The sequence below is a fragment of the Mytilus galloprovincialis genome, chromosome 13, assembly GCF_965363235.1.
Source record: "Mytilus galloprovincialis chromosome 13, xbMytGall1.hap1.1, whole genome shotgun sequence".
Taxonomy (NCBI): Eukaryota; Metazoa; Mollusca; class Bivalvia; order Mytilida; family Mytilidae; genus Mytilus; species Mytilus galloprovincialis.
Genome location: NC_134850.1, coordinates 16,785,544 through 16,791,543, shown reverse-complemented (window position 1 = coordinate 16,791,543; position 6,000 = coordinate 16,785,544).

Here is a 6,000-nt window from a genome sequence, read left to right as displayed (position 1 = left end):
GCTGATTTAGTAAATGGTCCATACAATTCCTTTTTTCATTGTTTACGTACAATCTATTTAATAAATAAATCGGCCAATTAAATAAGGAAAATGTTTAAACGGTGCTTGAAGACATGTGTGTGTCTGTTTAATGTATAACTGATCAAGAATTCATTGCTCTTGTTTCAAAGGAGAATGAACAACTAACCTTTCACCTTCGTAATAATAAATAAAAAGAATAAAACTCCTAAACAGTTGTGACATTGCTTCGATAAACGACCATTATCAATGTGCCGGAAAATGTTTCGGAGTTTGAGAAAAAAAGCAATAATCTTCCAAAACAATACTTCACAGTAAAACAGACCACACCAACTACAATTATATCCGTATTCTTCTGAAAGAATACACTTCCAATAAAGACCAATGTAAATGTTCAAGTACAAAACAATGTTTGAACAACACATGGCTCAGACACCAAATATGGTAGGGTTTTTACCAGTGCCACACAAACCTCTCCCACTTGCTTGTACATGTATATATGTATATACGCATATAGACCATATGTTGCAAAACTAAACACTCAAATAGAACAAATGTACAATGCTGCAAATAACAGTTTGCCCACTATTGTGAACAAAGAAATGAAAATAAAAAACGGTACGCATTTTGGAAAGCAGGTCCAAATGTTCTCTCTAGCTATAAGATCTCTGCAGCTGTTTGTTAAACACAGTGGCTTAGTGGAGAAGCAACACTACCATTTTTAAGTCAACATATATTACAGTGTATTCATAGTTTGATTAAAAAATCATTGCGTAGTATAACACTGTGTGGTGAAGGATACTATATTCAATTTATTGGAGGTGTGCATACATTGGCATAATTTATCTCGATACAGATACAGATACATAAAAATACCGATAGCTTAAATTCATCACAAGAAATACAACGTTTTAACGTTTGGTAATTACTGTGCAGATTTAACATCCATATTGAAAACTTACTCCTACCATCGGGATTCATGTGGATACAAAGAGTGCACCGGCAAGCGAATTTAGAAAGTATTATCAAAAAGCTTTTATGACATTTTCTAAACATCACTTGTGTCAGACCAATGTTTAAATATAACGTTGACATTTAGCAGATGCTACAGTCATCTTTTTTGTTAAAGTCTGGCAACATAATATGGCGTTCTTAACGTAATGTAAACTGATAAGATATAAAAAGCAATGATGTCTGGTTAGAAAATAGCTTAGACAAAATATCTGGCTATAACATTACTAAAACGACACTGCTATTTTGTCTCAAGAGTATAATATACATCATGTTAGCTGTGAAAGCTATTAGCTTTGTCAGTTTCGGTACAATTAAGAACAATCACTGATGCTTCCGAGAAAAACACAATTGATCATATACAAAATCATAATCGTATTTCATTTATCATCCCAATGAGAAACGATTTCTTCATCTCACACTAATTGAATTATAAAAGAGAACAGATTTTTCAAGTCGTGTTCATTTTCTTAGAATCGATGATTTTGCGTCCAAACGAACGGTTATGAATGATATAGAGGTTAAGGGTTCCGAATGTTGATATTGATTAAGCTATTATCAATGATTTGCAGGGTATTCCGAGATCATCTGTTTTTTTGGCATTGATTGATTTTGTATAATTTTCTTGGTTTTTAGAAACATGTTATCATAGAAAATGGGATTGCGTTTATGAACTAATCAATGATATAAGCATTAGCTCTGGAAAATTTGTCATTTTATTGGATAAGCTAACCTAAGCGGTCTTTTTAATAGCCGCTTACATCAATGTATTGTTACTTATAACTGATGGTCAATTACAGATGATTCATTATTAATTTAAAATTGAAATAGCGAAGCTATGTACATTAAATCGACTTTTTAGACTTAAAATAAATATATCTTTTGGTTAAAACTATATTTATATGATAAAATACATGCATTTGTAACTATTATAGTTCGGATCGATCATGAGTAATTGGTTTTTGGGATATTTGTAACCAATCGTCCATACGATTCCTTTGTCAATAGTGAAAGGAAAAGATTAAATATTGAACTCTCTTTATCTAATAAAAATGAATGGAAATGAAATAAGATATGAAGTGACTGTCTCCAATAGAGATGTTGATCTCCATTTAATAACCAACGTTGTAGAATAAACTTTTCTTTTTAAAGATTTATTCATGAAATAGTTCTAAACTTTATCTGAACTCAGGCAAAAAAGTGGCTAGTGAAATTTTCTCCAAATTATGTCTTATCCACAGTCACCTTTTAAACACCATTAAGACATTTTTATAAATTTTATTTGATACAACATTATCTGTCAAGACATATTCACGATTGAAATCTGAGTTTATAAAATCGGCTGATTTTCCCAAATGTTACGGTACGCATATAACTGCCGGGAGCGCTTGGTTGACGGTATGACCTCTCCGGACTATTCTCAATCTGTTTACGAACATAAAAGACTGTGTTCAGACAATGATAACACTTTTCAGATCTTTGGGGGTAGTAATCCTACTTTCACACTTTTTTGTGTCGTAGCACTGTCTGATACCTCAAACGGGAGAAATAGTTTGGCAATGTGTGAACGCCTCATTACGTACGCAAATGTCATAATTTATTTAAAGGAACACCATGAATACATCATCTTAAATATAATTATTACATCATATATGTATGCTAGGTAAAAGATCACACGGAGGTTGTAACGCTTAAAAATCGTTTGTGTCAAATGAAAGCAAGTAATATATTATTAAGAAGCCGCTTAATGTGAAAACAATATACATAAATCGTGATGAGCTTTTAAAACCTCGTCATTTTTCCGTGTCGCAGATTTTGAGACTTGAAATGCAGGTTTCCGGATAAAAACTACTTTTAAGCGATCGTTAGAGACAAAAAAGCATGAGTAAAAGCAAGCTGCAGAAAATAATGGTTATACAGCAATTAAACATACACGATACCAGTACACATACAGAACCAATGAATCAGAAAACTCCGCCAACAGTTACTGTTTAAAACATTCACTACATTTAATTTTTAAACATCCTTGTCTACAAATGCTTGCCTTTCTGGTCTTATTTTCATACAAATGTCGAACATGATTATGGTACTCGGACTCAAAAATCCAGAAATCCAAATACTGGATTTGGTATTTTAATCAGAAAAAAGATTTTGTACCTCAAGTACTGACACTACTGAGTAAGATTTTGTACCACAAGTTCTGACACTACTGAGTAAAGTTTTGTACCACACGTTCTGACACTACTGAGTAAGGTTTTGTACCACAAGTTCTGACGCTACTGAGTAAGTTTTTGTACCACAAGTACTGACACTACTGAGTAAGATTTTGTACCACAAGTTCTGACACTACTGAGTAAGGTTTTGTACCACAAGTTCTGACACTACTGAGTAAGGTTTTGTACCACAAGTTCTGACGCTACTGAATAAGATTTTGTACCACAAGTTCTGACGCTACTGAGTAAGGTTTTGTACCACAAGTACTGACGCTACTGAGTAAGGTTTTGTACCACAAGTTCTGACGCTACTGAGTAAGGTTTTGTAGCACAAGTACTGACACTACTGAGTAAGGTTTTGTACCACAAGTTCTGACGCTACTGAGTAAGGTTTTGTACCACAAGTTCTGACACTACTGAGTACGGTTTCATACCACAAGTTCTGACACTACTGAGTAAGGTTTTGTACCACAAGTTCTGACACTACTGAGTACGGTTTTGTACCACAAGTTCTGACACTACTGAGTAAGGTTTTGTACCACAAGTTCTGACACTACTGAGTAAGGTTTTCTACCACAAGTTCTGACACTACTGAGTAAGATTTTGTACCACAAGTTCTGACACTACTGAGTATGGTTTTATACCACAAGTTCTGACACTACTGAGTAAGGTTTTGTACCACAAGTTCTGACACTACTGAGTAAGATTTTGTACCACAAGTTCTGACACTACTGAGTAAGATTTTGTACCACAAGTTCTGACACTACTGAGTAAGGTTTTGCGATCAATTGTCCTGAAGTTGCTAATTTTTTTATACAAAAGGTGGAAAAAGATCACACAAAAGGCAAATACAAATTTGCTAGCATTCTGTCATCCTCTAAAAAATTACACATACAAACATCGGCTCCTCGATTATCCATGAGTCTAAAGTCGTTTTTATGAGAAGTATTCATTTTGGAATAAAACTTCAAAATTTGAAGCTTTGAAAGAGGTGTTTATGTTCCGCGAGACAACAACCTAACATAAAAAAAATCGTCACGATCATTATTGGTATATATTGGTATATGTTCCACAAAAAATGACAGGTGTCTGTACTTCAAAAGAATATATATGCCACACAAAGTCATGCATATCGTCCTGGAAATGTATGAACTATTTTTTGCTGAACGCACGGCAAATTACGAAAGCGTTTTAGCGCCACACATTTTTTCTTTATTTTTCTTTCTATCGTTGCAAACCTTAGCGTTAAAACACAAACCTTTGCGAAATAACGAACAAACACCTTTCCAACATAACGCAAACATTTGTGAAATAACGCAAACGTAAATATCTTGATTTTAATTATTCATTTAGTTTTGTATGTATATGTCCGTCTGTCATTCATTTCGGTTGTGGTGTACTAGTAGATAAAAAAAAAAGGAAACGTACATCCAAGGCCAAATCATTATATTAAAAATGCATAGGAATAATGGAATACTTGAAGTTCAATTATACATAAATTAAGACTGATTTGTGCATCAGAAAAGTATATAATTTAACATGAAAATAGATATAGTATACTATATAGGCATATTTAAATTGAAAGATAAAAAATAATGTCATACAATTGTGAAACTTCTAAGTCAATTAGCCAAAATGATCTTTCTGCTTTAAAATGAATTATTTATAAGGAAACATTTATTTTTATTTTGATGCAAGAAATTGTTTTTTTTTAAATCTCAGAATATGATAAAGATTCTTTGATAGAAAGTCATTGAATTTTCATTTCAATATAGTGAAGTATTTTTAAGATGCTTGGGTAGTAATTTTAATGGAGAGATCATAATATTATCAATAAAACATCTTCATTCTGTACATTTGTTGTCAAAGGGTAGCTTGTTTAAATCTAACCAACTTTACACAGTTCTCAAACGGGATTTTACTTTGGAAGTATATTTATATTCGGTTATAGCTATATTAGCAGGGTTGATTTTTGTTTTCTTCGGTACAACCTCAATTTACTCAATTTCTTTGTAATATATATATATAGTAGTAACATGGATACCGTTTTTGATTGCCTTTACAGTTTGCTGTTCGGTGTGAGCAATTAAATGCTCCGTGTTGAAGACAGTACTTTGGTCTATGATGGTTTACTATTACGAATTGTGACTTAGATGGAGAGTTTTCTTATTGGCACTCATACCACATCGTCTTATATTAATCTGCTCATTATTAGTCAATGATATGTTCTAATTATTCAAGCATTTTACTTTGCAATGACTACAATGGTGATAAATTTTGATATATACAGCCTCCTCCATTAATAACTGCTGTTTCCTTTGAATCATAAATAAGAAATAAGATAAAACCAAATGTTTGCGTTATTTCGCAAAGGTTTGCGTTATAACGCAAAAAGGTTTGCGTTTTTGCGCAAAGGTTTGCGTTGTAACGCAAAATGTTTGTGTTATATCACAAATGCTTGCGTTATAACGCAAAGGTTTGAGTTGTAACGCAAACATAGGAAGAAAAATTTTAAAAAAATGTTTGGCGCTAATACGCTTCCGTAGCAAATATTCCTGAATCAATCATTTTTGTATGAGTTAATAATTTTATGAACAGGACAGGTTTTTGTTTTGTAATTAAGATTGTTAAACTATGTGCTTTAGTGGGGTTTTTTTTGGTTTTTTTTAACAAAAACTGTATTAGATATATTAAAGATATAAATATACCCAGTTATACCTTTAATTAAAGATATAATGGATATTTTTATTTCAACGTC